The sequence below is a fragment of the Myodes glareolus genome, chromosome 2, assembly GCF_982192425.1.
Source record: "Myodes glareolus chromosome 2, mMyoGla1.1, whole genome shotgun sequence".
Taxonomy (NCBI): Eukaryota; Metazoa; Chordata; class Mammalia; order Rodentia; family Cricetidae; genus Myodes; species Myodes glareolus.
The window spans coordinates 122,524,570-122,538,826 of record NC_142027.1 but is presented as its reverse complement, the minus strand read 5'-3'; the positions used below and the strand labels follow the sequence as shown (position 1 = coordinate 122,538,826).

The window sequence follows — 14,257 nt, the reverse complement described above, 5'->3', positions numbered from 1 at the left end:
TGGACACGATTCAGAACTGCTGCCCCCATGGCAGCCTCCATTGCTCCCTCAAGGCACCTGGAGGCTAGGGAGTTCCAGGGCTGGACCAAGACCACATGTCCTCCAAGGTTCGGGCTATATCTTGACCCTCATTCTGATCCCATTACTTAATACTACTAACTTCAAGATGACATGCACCACCCTTGGTCCGGGTAAGGCCACTGTCGTCATCATTATCCTCACTGCCAACCACAACCCCTAGCACTGACTGCTAACCCACCCTGAACCAAAGACCCATGGCCTCAAGTCCTTTAAACCATAGGACTTGTTAATGACTCCTTGCCAGATGGGAAAACTAAGACTCCAAAACAGGAAGTGGCTTATCAGGGTCACCTAACGTGAGACCTGCCCCAGAGCCTCACTTGTAGGTGCTATCCCTCCTCCCGTTACCCCCACAAACACAGGGCCCTGTCGCTCCACTCTGCACTCAGGGTCATAGGTCTTAGAGGTTTGGCATACTGGAGGCCACACAATAGGAAAAGGGATTGAAGGACAATCAGGGTCTTCGGCAAACAAGCCATACCTTCTGGAGCTCCCCATCAATCTGAACTTGGGGGTCTCAGAAGCCGTTCCCAGCAGTCCCAGTACCAGGCCTGGAGGAGTTCCTCCTCCACCCTGGGCTTGCTGCCGCAGGCTGCTGTGAGCTCAGGAAGCCTTTCCAACTTTCCAATGTTTACCCCTCTCTTGCTGCCAAGGCCCTGGGCAAGCCTGGGCCGGTGGCCCTTATTTCAAACCAGACAGGGCACTGAGCCAAGTTCCACTTCAGTGGGGAGGCAGGCTGGGCCCATGCTGCCTGCACCTGGCTCCCCCTAGCCCAAGTTCCCAGGTCCTTAGACCCTGGTCCCATACAGTCCACAGTCATCAAGAATGGCTCTGCCAGACATCCCAACCTGCACTGTCCAACCATCCTGCCGCACACTGGGTGGGCGCGCTCAAGGCAAGCAGCACAGTGCCTGTGCCACACAGCCCCTCCCAGGGCCGCCAGCCAGCACTCATTGCCTCTCAGGATATCCACAACTTTTCCCAATAAGATAACCTACTGTCCCATGTACAAAACCCTGAGACACATGTCCATCCTTCCAGGGGCCTCCCCATGCATCCAGCTGGCTGACAGAGACCCATAGGAACCAGGGCCCCCATACCCCAGAGCAAGTCTGGGGTACCCGGCAGGCAACTCCAGGGGTCCCAGGGCAGTACCCCTTGCCCATATACTGCAAATCATAGCCCTCTGGTCTGTGGTACCATCCCTAGGTCTAAGGATACGGGCATCCTGAGCTAGGCAACTTCTCTTACCAGTGCATGGCCAGCAACAGCCTGAGTGGCCTCCACACAACTTGCAGGAACTCCCCCATACAGCAAGGGAAGGCCAGCAACATGCCGGCCCAAGTCAGCATGTCCCGTACCTCAGACCTGGTCCATGAGCATCTGGGGGCCAGTTCTTGGCCAGTGACACGGCCATCCTCCGTCCAGACCAAGTGGGCAAGGGGCGGCCACACACAGTGGCCGCACCCCTTCCCGCGAGACTTGGGCTCCCACTCCAGCTGGGGAGGCCCCGGTAGGGACCAGCAGCTTGCCAGTCCCCTGTCCTAATGCCCCCCCAAAAGAAGAAAAAATCAGGGCACTGGAGGCGTGTCAGGAATACCCTGTGGAATGGTGTGACCCACTGTGGGCCGCCACCAAGACGCAGGCCCGGCTCTGTGTCCGCCACCCAGGCCTATAAACACGGAATTACATAAGTCCACTCTTGTTCCAGAGCCAAAAGTACCGAGCTGCTAGCAGCCTTGGCAGTCGAGACTAATTCCTCATCGCCATGGTAACCCTGGCGGGCTTCCAGCCACTGGGGCTCAACACTGCAAGGCCTTTTTATAGCTTTCGAGAAGCCCTCTCCCTCCTTGCTGCTGGCAGGGGGACCAGCGTCAGCCACGACCCCTCCTTTAACCATTTCCTCCAAGCCAGTCCCGACATCCTCCAGTCCTGCAAGGCCAGATGGCCAGAGGAAAACGCTCCCGTCCTTCCGATCTCAGCTAAAGGAAACAGGACCTGAGGCTCAGGGCCTGGGTCATCTTGGTGGCAGGCCCAGAAAAAGGCAGAGCCAAATGCACACAGAGGCCAAAAGAGATGGCCGGATGCTCGGGCAAGCGTCAGCACTGGCCGTGACTTGCTGGGTGACTCACCTCAAGCCCGACCTCCTCTGGGTGTGGGCTGTGCATCTTCTCAGGGCAGGCTGGCTCTGCAGCTGTGTGGCTCCGGGCAGCAACACTGGGGGGTTAGAACAGTGGTTCTCAACCTTCCTAATGCTGAGACCCTCGTGTTGTGGTAACCCACAACATAAAATTATTTTCACTGCTACTTTATAACTATAGCTTTGCTACTGTTATGAATATTAATGTAAATAGCTATGCTTTCTAATGGTCTTAGGTGATCCCTGCAAGAAAGGCTGTTTGACAACCCCAGGGGTCGCAACCCACAGGTTGAGAACCATTGTGTAAGGGAAAGCCTCAGGGTCTCAAATAGCTTCTACTTCCCTCCCCGGTCCCAGCACCCAAGAGTCAGGCCAACAATGTGTGCCCCAAAGGCACCATGCAGGATGCCCAGGTCATGTAGACAGCCTGTAACTGGGCCAAATGTGGAGCCAAAATGGGAACAAGGAAGGTCTGATCCATGAAAAGATGAGGCCAGGGAGGGGTCATGAGGAGGAGAGGAAGAGAGGAGGAGGAGGGGAGGAGGGAAAAAGGGGAGGAGGGGAGAAGGGAGGAGGGGAGGAGGGGAGGAGGGGAGGAGGCCTCCAGTCAGTGTGCTTCAGTTGTAGACACACTCCCACCTTTACCCATCTCAGAAGCCACTTAGGATGACTGACAATGCTATGCCCAACAGCTCAACCAAAACCACACGAAGCAGGGAGCCCGGGCCCCTGCCATCCCCACAGCATGACAGAAAGTGGGCACACTGTTGAGCCCAGGAGGAATTTATGTAACCCAAAGGAAGCAATCCCAGACAGAGACTCCCCTGGGACGTGAACCAGGGTCTTGGTGGGTACCCACAGTGCCACAGTCAACAAGAAGCCTCAGTCAGCTTCAGGACTAAGGCTACACAGAGCAAAAGTCTATGCCCACTGAGGTTATGAAGAGATCAACAGTCACACGGAGACCAGCAAGGAGCTAGTCAGGCCCTCGCAGACCAAAAGATCCTGCCAGCCCTGTGATGTCAGTCCCAAGGAGGATGTTCAGGTTTCTGTAGACCCACCCTCCTCCAGCAACTGTAGGGTGCCCACACTGCAGCCATCTTTTACAGGAAGGGGAAACTGAGGCATTAAATAATAGGACAACTAATGCCCATCTTTTCAGCTAGGATACAAAGCCTCTGTCTTCCTGTCCCTGGCTCTCACTGTGACACCAGGAGACTGAACCACAGTCATGCCATCCAAATACCACCAGGAAGCTGTGTAGGCAAGCAGCTGGGCCACAGGTGCCCCCCCCCCCATTTTCTGCCCTGTGTTTGTTCCAGTAGAGGCTGCAAGAGAATCTTGCCTTCTACAAAGGCTGCCCTGAAACCCATAAGTACACTTTCAAAACTCAGTGGGCCAGATCACAGTGAGGGTAGGCTCATACCCTGGCCATGTCCCTTCCATGGTCATGCCCATTGCTGTTTTCTTGTAAGATATCAGGCAGCTCAGTGTTTGTTAAGTGTCTTAATGAGACAATATATCATGAGAAACCAGAAACAACTACATGCAGGGCCTTCCAGACAACCTTAATTGCCAAAACTAAGCTCAGGGTCACAGTGAAGCAGCCTGTGGTCTTCTGGGCAAAGGCAGTACCATCCTGGCTGGCAGCACCACCAGCCAACATCTGCAATACACCATTCCCAGCAACCCAGCAGCCCAGCTCCATGTGATGGGAAAAGCTGGTAAGGGCAGTCAATTCAAGTCAACAGGAACCAAAACGGAGACTGGACACGTGTGCTCGGCTGTCCCACAGGGCAACTACTTGTGGCCTGTGATAGGGCCAGCCAAGAGCAACATCAGGGAGATCTGGAACACCAGAGGACCATGGCCAGCTCAACATATAGCTTAATCCCCCAAGCAAGCTGCTTCCTGGTCAGTCAGAAAGTGAGGCAGGGACAATGAAAGGGAGAAAACTAGAAACTGTTGCTGCCATCTTGTCCCAAGCCTGGGCACCAGGGCACAGTGGCTACATCTCCACACAATAAAGTCTAACCACAGAGTGGTTAAGAATGAAGACCTGAAACACTGTAGCATACAGGGACCTCAAAACAGAGGGCCCCCGAAGCCAGTAGAAGAACACACAAGGTTCCATCTGAGACTCTATCCAGGGCCAGGGTAGCCACAAAGCCTAGGGCTGAAGGCAATGGCAACGAGCCCCAGAGGGCGCAGGGTCTCCCTCTGGAACAGTTCACAATTAGACAGAGGTGGCCAAGGCACACTTCTGGGTGCTTAGAACTGACACACTGATCACTCACTGAAAACAATTCATCTCAGGCCAAGCAGTGGTGGCACACTTCTTTAATCCCAACACTCGGGAGGCAGAGGCAGGTGGATTCTCAGTTCGAGGCCAGCCTGGGGTCTTCACTAGGTGTGGTGGTGCATGCTGCAACTCCTAGCTACAGGAATGGAGGCTGAGGCGGGAAGATGAGGATTCCACAACTCTGAGGCCAGTCTGGGAGACAGATGCAGACTGGATCCCAAAGGCTAATCTCAGACATGTTGGCAACCACAATCTCAGCATTTGGGAGGCTGAGGCAGGGGGACTGCTTTGAGTTCAAGCCATCTGAACTACAGAGTAAGTTCTAGGTTAGTTTCAGATACACAGTAAAACCTGGTCTTAAAACAGCAACCAAGATTCATCTCATGACTCTACCTGAATGAAAATCAGAAGGCTGAGCCTCTGCTAGGTGCCCACACCTCTGAAGAGACGCCTGGGCCCCAGGCCTGGAGCTGTCAGATGTTCCCGAAACATGTTCTGAGTCCCTACTGTGTGCAAGGAGCACTGTGCACACGGCAGCAGTCACAGAATCAAACATAAAACCCGTATGGATGTTCACCCAGGTGGCTGCAGTGACAGGTGACCAGCTACTGGCCGAAGGCGTGGGATGGGACCTAAAGGAGTAGTCTGTTCCCCTCATTCCAGAGGCTAGAAGTTCAAAGTCAAGGTGGTAGAGGGTCCTCGTACCCCTCAGCTCCTAGTGTCCTGTGTCCTTCAGCTATGGCAGCATCAGCTACCTAATGCCTCCAGCTCACAGAATGCCCTTAGAGAATGATATTCGTCACTGGGTTCACGTCCATCTCCATCCAAGGCAGCCCACCAAGACCCTCTATCCAAAGATCACATGACTCAACTGAACACCACAGTTCAGACTTCAGAGGACTGTGCTATGGCCGCTCTCCCTTCCCCACCCCCACCCCAGCGCTGGGCACGAGGGAACCAACAGTATAGCTACACAACCCCCCTCCCCGGCCCCCCCGAAGCCAAACGTAAGCCACAGGACCACATTACTGGCCAGTACCTGCCAGATCCGGTGAGACAAAGACCATGGAATCCAAACCCCTTTCAGAGAGGCATGAGGCAGCCAGCTCTGCCCCAAAACAGAAGGGTACCCTCTCATCCCTGTCAGCTGCTCCAGGCACAGTGAACTTCTCACACGGCAAGGCCAGGGCTGTGGTGCACTATCCTATACCCAAAGGGGCTACCTCCTCCAATGGAGATACCAGCCACCCAGACCTTCCCCAGAAGCAGCCACAGCCACAGTCATGAAAGGCAGAAGCCACTGCCCGGGACTCTGAGAACCCACACCCAGGCAGAAGTGACACAGAGATGAGGCACCCAATACTCCCACAGGGACTTGACCAAGCTAGGACACGACATCCCCAAAATGCCAGGCACCGGACTACAGTCTACACAAGCTCCATGGTCCCTCACGATATCCCTAAAGGCACAGCTATCCTGGTGTCACAGAGACAGGCAGTAGGCTAAAGAAAGACAGCAAAACAGCCAAATCTAGTCACTTTGTGCTCCCCTGGCCCCACTGCACCTGAAGGATCATTCTGGAAAAAAGTGTCACCGTCCTGGGCCCCAACTTTCTCAAAACAGCATCTGCAGAAGTGTCAGACATGATTTCCCCAGACTTGGAACTTTCTGCAACAAGCCGAAGACTGTCCAGAACCAGGAGGGGGTGGGGGGGTGCACTCTGAGATAAAAGCCACAGACTCCAACAGGACAGCTCTGGCCTTCTCATACTGTCTAGCTTTCTTTGCTCAGGCCCCAGTCTGGACTCACTTCCTTCCTTCTGGAGTCTGGGACACCCCTGATCACACCACCACCCTTTAGTCACCTTTCCCTGCAGGGTAAGAAAGGCATTGAAGAATTCACTGGGGAGAGAAGAGGCAAGAGAGGGACAGCCTCCCGGGTTCCCTTGGGTGGCAGGAGTCAGCTGGTGACAGGAACAAGCACCACGGAAGAGCTGAGACAATGGGGCGGCTCCCCACAGCGCTGTCTGTACTCCTGGATCCAGCTGGAGCAGAACAAGTCCTCCTCTCTGGGCTCTTCAGTCTGAGCACCAAAAGTTCGCTCCCTCTGGGGTCTAACACAACCTCAGTGCCATCGCACCTGACCTCAGGTCCCCTAACTACTGCCCCTACCTGACCTCACCTCTCACGGATGAACCTCACCTGTGGGCCCTCATCACCCTCAGCAAGTAGCACTTACTGAGGAAGCTGATACTCGGAGGCCACTCACAGAGTCCAACCCTACACTGTCCAGAACATTCCACTTGTTCAGATGCAAAGGAGATACTAAAGTAAGGGAAACACAGAGGACAAGGCCAGATTTCAGCTCCATGTGTGGAAGGCAGCTCAGACCTATGTGGCTGAGACAGCTCTAACCTACACACAAGGCTGGGGGGCCTCCAGGCCGCCCTGAAAGTCACCCTCCCCCGCAACCAAGCTCTGCTCCTACACCAGAGGGTTGAAGATGATCAGAATCCCAGTCCCTGGCCCTACCAACTACTGGTTGTGGGAGCCCACGCCCGGTCCTCCTCCCCCAGCCTCCACCTCTGTGGGGTGGGTCCAATGATGGCTACCAGAGGGAAGAGACACAGAGCTAGCTTTGTCCTTAGTGAGATGCAATGTCATCAGAGTAACTTCACTGTGGATGCAAGGCCATCATGCAGGATGACAATATTGCCCCCGCTCCTGCTCAACACTGCGCCCAGAGCAGGGAAAGTACTCAAGGTGCCCACATAGGATAACCCAGAGGCTGAGACAGGAAGGACCCAGGTCTGAGAGCTGTGTGACTTCAGGCAAGACACTAAACCTCTCAGTGCTTGGGTCTTCTCATGCATAAAGAGGGGATGATAGCACTCGAGAGGTTTGGAGGTTAAATAAACTATCATCAAGTGCACTGTGGGTGCCATTACAAACCCTGCTGGTATTAACATCCCTGTCACTGTCACCACTCGGTGACTTCAGATCTGAAGTCAGCCTTACAAACCCCACTGTGGGGACAGAGCCAAGGCTGGGGACCCTACCCACCCACCTGGGCCGCACAGGGCCCCTAAAAAGCCACCAGCCAGGGCCAACGACCGCTGCTAGGTGGAGGAGACACATGTCGGAGCCGAAGATTAAAAACAAGTACAATTATCGGGCAGGCATCCATCCGTAATTACGACTCTGATGTAATTAGGCACCCCGCTAACTTCATTACTTATTTATTTACGGGATTGCTTATTTGATTTACGGGCCTTCTTCCCCCGAAAAGTCGTCTTAGCTGACACCCCCTCAGGCAAGGAAGGGGGGGTTGTAAGGAACAGGAGGTCCCCCCTCCTCCCCTTCTGCCACCACTGTTCCTGGGCTTCTGAGCACCAGGCCCATGCCTCGCCCCCACAACAGCTCCTCGGAACTGTGTGTGTAATTTTGTTTAAGACAGCAGGCTAGGTCAGAGCAGACCCTTGGCAGACCAGAGCCTGACATCCACTTCCCAGTACAGGGTGCCAAAGGACAGGGCTTAACCCGGAGGCCCGGACTCTCCTCCACAGCCTTGGCTTTGGAGCACAGGAAACCCTGGACAGAAGGCTGAGTTCTGGCCCTGCCTGGCCATCAGTTCTTGGCACGATCCTCCAGGCTAGCAAGCACATAGAGGTGGAACTTCCTGACATAGAGGAGAAAGTGTGCAAGTCCAAATCCTACGTGCCAATTGTCCTCACAAGGAGAAATCACCTCATGCAGAGAAACCACATGTGCCTCAGTTTTCCCCTCTACTAACTGGGAATGTTCAGAGTGCCTACTGCTTGGTAACCCTGAAAGCTTAAGGTGGATGCATCTACCCAACAACGCACCGTGGTCCGAGCCCACACAGTAAGACAAGAAAAAGTAAGTAATCGCCAGGGACTAGGAAGAAAAGACAGAGCCAGTACTGGCAGGTGTGTGACTGTCTCACCCATCCAAGCTTTCCCCCATCCACCAGGTGGCCAGACAGAACCAAAATACAGCCAATGTTGAAGTGTGAACAAAAATGCGACAGAACTCACTCAGGCAGCCAATGGAGCAGACCAACAGCAAGTGCGGACGAGGAAGCAGGGCAACTGCAATCCCCACACGCGGGTGAGACAGCACTTCCCCGACGGCTCCACACTTACCACGCACCTAGCATCCCACTCCTAGAAGTGTGTCCAGGAGAAACAGAGCCGTGCTCACAGACTCAAGCAGGAATGGCCCAGGGGAGTTTCCTCAGAGCCACGGCTAGGAGGACCAGCGCAGCAAGCTGCCGCTGCACACCGGCACTGTCCTCGGCAAGATGAAAAGGTGAGCCGGTGGCACAAGAAACGAGAAAACTCAAAACTGCCACGTGGAAAGAAAGAAGTCGGGCACAAGAACATGTACACTCTGTGCAAACACGCACATTTACACACAAACACAAACAGGCGCGCACGTGACAACAGGGGTAAAAACCCTCATCCCTTAAGATGGCCACCGTCTCCAGCGAGCTTATCGAGGTTCACTCTGCGTTGTCCTGAAATAAGAACACTGGGTAGGACTGGTCTGAGCTCAAAGTCACGTTTTATGTCTCTCTTGTTAAATCATTTCTCTCAAATCACTTTAGTTTCTGTCCCCTCAGTTTCTCCAGCTACAAAAACAAGGTTATTAAAAACCAGAAAATGGGGCTGGCGAAATGGCTCAGAGAGGAAAGGAGCTCGCCACCAAAGCTAACAAGCTGAATTCAATCCTGGGGCCCACATGGTGGGAAAAGAGAACTGACTCTCACAAGCTGTCTTCTGACGTCCTCTTGAGAGACAATGTGCGTGTGTGCGTACACACGTGTGTATACACACATGAACACACACACATACACACAACTATGTCAAAACTGGTTTTTAAGTCCTAAAACGAAGCAAGGTGAAAGCACGGACTGCAGGCCCTGGTATACAGCAGGGGCCTTATCATTGCTGCTGCAAAATGATGGCAAGGCAAGCCTAGTGTGGGCAGGACATGCTGGGACTCTTTTAACCCTGGCAAAGGCAACAGGCAGGACTCAGCTCAATAAACGCCTCCAGGTCTCCCAGGATCAGGCCAGGGATCTGACTGATAGTGGTTGTCCAGGGTAGGACAAGGGTCTGCTTCCATGGGAGCCCTCTCCTCTCAGGAGACAGGAGATGTAGAGGCCTGTGAGGAAGGCTCCCGGTCACCCTAGGGTCACTTCAGGCTAGCATCAGTTCTGGAATAGGACATGTGAGGAGAGGTGGGCAACTGGAGTGTCCCCATCCAGTCACACTCACTGGAGCACAGAAAGGTCAGGCAGAAGTCTCCCTGATGACATAAAAGAACAGCCACAGAGGGCAGACAGAGGAGAAGCTACAGGGTTGGGGTGATTCTGCTGCCTCCCACAGGTCTCCCACAGGCCTATGGGGCTGGCCCTGATGACCCAGTGAGCAAAGGGGAGGGCATGCATAGAACAAGAAAGGGGGGGGTCCCCCGGGCCCGATTAGCAGGGCAGCTGCAGGCAGGCAGCTCAGCTGTCAGACTCCGCCATCACAGGCACCATTAATTGCTGTCATTTGAGGGTGGCCCTGGGGGAAGAAGGGGGGAAGAGGGGAGGGCAGAGGAGAGGAGGGCAGGGAAGGAAGGCAGAGGCCTGACCAAGGTTCAGCACCCTGAGCTGGGAAGGAGTCAAGAGGATGGAGGGTACTGACCCATAGGGGAGGGAGGGGGAGTCCTGTGCTCCTTGGCCCATGATAGCCACAGCCAGGGCTTGAGGACAAAACCAGTCCCACAGTCTAGGTGGGGTACACACACCAGAATTCACCCACTCAGCCCTGAGCACTTGTCTGCCTGCCCTGACTGTACTCCTGAGTATCCTAGCCCCCCAAAACCTCCCCCCAAATACCAGCTTCCCTCTGTATCTCCTAGCATACCTCTCAGCCGAGGCTCAGGTAAATCCCATCCCCCACCCACGCCTAAAACTCCAGTGGCAGGGGCCCTCCTCTAGAAAACCCTAGAGCCCCCACTTCCCACTATGAGGTCAGAACAGCAGGGCCAGGCCCACCGTGAAACCCAAGGTTCATGGCAGTGCAGAGCCATGCTGGACTTCACCTCCACCTTACTGCCCACATCTGCATCGCAGGGACAGTGACATGGCACTTTTCAAGTGCTCTGGGGGTTACATAAGGTCATTCCACAAAGCATTCAGCGGGGACCTGAGGGTGTGCAGGTGGCCAGCTTATCATTCAGACCCCTGTGCCCTCTCCCTCACCAGATCACTCACCCCAAGGGGTCTCCAAAAGGCCTCATGGCCCTCTGCCCACTGGGGATGGGGCTCAGGACATTCCTAGCCTGTTCCTGCAGCTCCCAGACAGCCTTGTCTTAGCCAAGGAGACGCCTGGGTCCCTGGCTCCCCGCCCTCCCCCTCTGTCTGCTCCCCTCCTCCCGCAAGCATGATGGATCGCCCCAGTGGAGGAAGCTAAGTGCTTGCAGACAAAAAGCCCTTTTATCGTCCTCGGGTGGGCCACTGGCGTGACAGGCAGATAAGTCAGGCTGAGGTGGCTCCCCATTAGGCGAGATGCGGATGGATGGAGAGCAAGGGGGGGGGGAGCAACCAGGCCGTTCCTTCCACTCTCAAAGACCTGGTGGACAGCCCCACCCCCACAGACTCATGCCCACCCCTTCCTGCCTCAGATGAAACCAAAGCCTATGGCTGCAGAAGTGGCTCAGTTGGTAGACTGTGTGCCCGGCATGCCGTGTTTGAGCCTTAGGACCACACAAACCAGGAGTGGTGGCACACACCTGCAGGGCAGGAATGGTGGAATCAAAAGAATCAGAAGTTCAAGGCTGCATAGCAAGTTCAATGCCAACCTGAAAGAGCCGAACCACGGGGGTTGGGGGGGGGCTCCTTCCCCTCCTGACTATTGGGGTGCCTCAAAGGCTCAAGACAATGAGAGGTACCCTAGCCAGACACCCCACAAGTGAGGCAGTGTCCTGCCAAGCAGGCAGCCCCACATCATATACGCCGTCTGCCTAGACACCCTCCCCCAGACACCTCCCTTCCCATCTTCTTTATTTTACATGTATGGGTGTGTTTGCCTCCAAGTATGTCTGTGTACCACATGTGTGACGGTGTGTGTGGAGGCCAGAAGAGGGAGTCAGATCCCCTGGAACTGGCCTTAGGGATGTGAGCTAGCCACCACATGGGTCTGGGAAACTTGGCCAGCTCCTCTGGAAGAACATCCAGTGCTCTCAACCGCTGAGCCGTCCCTCCAGCCTCAGATGCCATTTTCTTGGCACTCCATATGAAACTGTACCCCACCCCACACACGCACCCCTTCTTTCCTGAGCTCATTCTTCACCCATCAGCACCTCACATCAGATTTGCACTGAGGGCAGGGCCCTTGTCCAGCCTGACAGCCATCTCCATCACCCATTGCACGGCCTACACAGGAGGTGCTTCACAAAGAGGTAACAGTTCAAGGAGCCAGGCCTGTCATGCCAGAGGCAGAAGAGGCGCAAAGCCTGCCGGGGCTATGAAGTGAGTTCAAGGCTAACCAGGGCAACTTAGTGAGACCCTGTCTCAAAATAAAAAGAGAGCTGGAGAGCATGACTCTATGGTTGGTGCTTGCCTAGCATGGGTGAGGCCTGGGTACCATCCCCAGTACCACAAAAGAAAGTAAATAACAAATAAATAATCAAAGAATGGATAAAGAACAAACTCTTCCAATGGGAAGGGTAGAGAGCTCACAGTCCCCGGCTGCTTCCTACCCTGCCTAAAAACCCTGAGAGACCTACCAAGCGCCAGTCCACGCCTCTCCCACTGGCTAGACAGACTCTGGCTCCGCAACATGCCACCAGCTTCCACCAGAAAAATCAAACAGTATGGGCCCCCACACACCCCCAGACAGAAAGTAGAAATAAAGTTAAACCTACCAGAAACTTCCACCAGGAGGCTGCGTCCTCAAAGACTCAGGAGAGCTGTGGGAGAAAATGGGGTCTTGTTACTATACTAAACATCACAGCTTCCCCTGTGGATAGGGACTTCCCAGAGACCCTATGGGGGAAGCCCCTTAACAGGCAGGGACAGAAAAAAGGACAAAGAGACAAGCTCAACCAACCCAAATTTCATTCCTACAACCTCTGCATTACAAAGAGACAGAGTTGAGCTTCCAACCCCAACCATTTGGTTCCAAGACCATCATGGCCATGACCCCTGCCCCAGCAACTCCCCCAGGACCTCGAGAAGCAGCAAGAGTTGACAAGTGAAGGCGGGCACATTTTCCATCTGCACTCAACAACCCCTAACCGAGTAGTACCTGGTAACAAGCATGTCATCCCTGCTACACAGGGGGGAGGAAAATCATGCGTTCAAAGCCAGTGAGCTAGAGTAAGTTCAAGGTCAGCCTGAACAATTTAGTGAGTTTCTGTCTGAAAATAAAACGTAAAAAGAGGGCTTTGGAGAGGTGACTGGGCTGGGTGGTAGAACTCCTGCCTAGCATGCATGAGACCTATAGGGTCAATCACCAGCGCCACCTGGTCAGAACAAACAAACTCAACCAAGTCACCATATAAAGACTGATACAGCAGAGAGCCTGGTTCTAAACCGTCCAGAAGGGGACAATGGCCAATGGCATAGGGCGATACTCCAAGAGTGCAGGTTAAGTCTGGAGTCACCAGGATTCCCTGCCAGGATGGCTGGAATTAAACATCAAGTGTTTGACCAAAACAGGGAGCAGCAGGAACTCACAGGAGCTGAGGCCATCAACATGGTGGAATCTGTACACAACCAAACAGATGTTTGCTGTGTGACATCAAAAAACAAACCAACAACAAACCATGATCCCCAGGGAAACTAGGCTAACCTGTAGGCACCATCAGAGACACCCATATAGTCACACTTGCATCTGCACCCACAGCCTCATGCTTTTTAATGTTTGAAACGAATACTCATCATGTAACACATACCGGCCTGAAGCTCACCATCCGCCTGCCTCAACATCCCCAAACAGTACAGTTACAACACTGAACGGCCATCCAACATTTAGGAATTCTTTACTGTGTGGCAGAAGGATGAGTAGGAACGAAGCGCAGTTGGCAGCACACCACACAGTCCAAACACCACTGACAGCTGGGACCTAGGCACGTCTGGCAACCTGACCTCAGGCCTCCCTCAGAAACAAGCTGTCCCCAACGTCATCTCCAAGACCCCTCCCAATGGACCAACATCTCAGCCAAGAGACCAATAAAGGGGAGGCACAGCATGCCTAGGCTCTGGAGCAAGCACCCCAGGTTCCCAGCTGTGCAGACCAGAGGCCAGGAGCTTCCCTCTCTGTGCCTTCACATGCATCTCTGAAACGTTCGCAGTAGCAGAAACATCAACCTCACAGGCATGCTGGAAGTGAGTGTGTAAGGAATCAGGATGTGCACACTGCATGCTCCCATGACTGCTGGTTGGCATCACCAGGACTCAATCCAGGACTCGCAGGGCTCGCAGCCCAGCTCCAGGGCCTGCACTCCCACACTGCCTGCCCTGGCAGGCCTCTTAAACTCCAGGCATGAAGGGGCAGCTGCAGGCAACTCACAGGGGACCATCCAGTCACTTCTTTCTGCCCTGTGTCCTCTGTAAGCCTTTGTTTGCTGTGATGCCCCGGGGCTTGGCACCGGGTCCTGCCATCTGCAGCAACTCCAGAGACAGGCCCTGTGGGAAGCTGGAATGGGGAGGACGGG

General features: G+C 54.3%; 1 protein-coding gene across 21 annotated transcripts in view; it reads right to left on the bottom strand.

Moving 5' to 3' along the window:
- Positions 1-14,257, bottom strand: part of Ncor2 (nuclear receptor corepressor 2) — a 155,753-nt gene that overhangs the window by 117,665 nt on the left and 23,831 nt on the right. For 18 of the 21 annotated variants that reach the window (XM_087903637.1, XM_087903632.1, XM_085678758.2 and 15 more), the window contains exon 2: positions 12,464-12,508. The gene's annotated coding sequence lies outside the window, so the exon portion shown is untranslated. Of the gene's footprint in view, positions 1-1,332; positions 1,741-2,213; positions 2,299-12,463; positions 12,509-14,257 lie in introns of those variants that run through there. The other 3 variants (XM_087903626.1, XM_087903627.1, XM_087903628.1) reach the window with 3 other exon arrangements.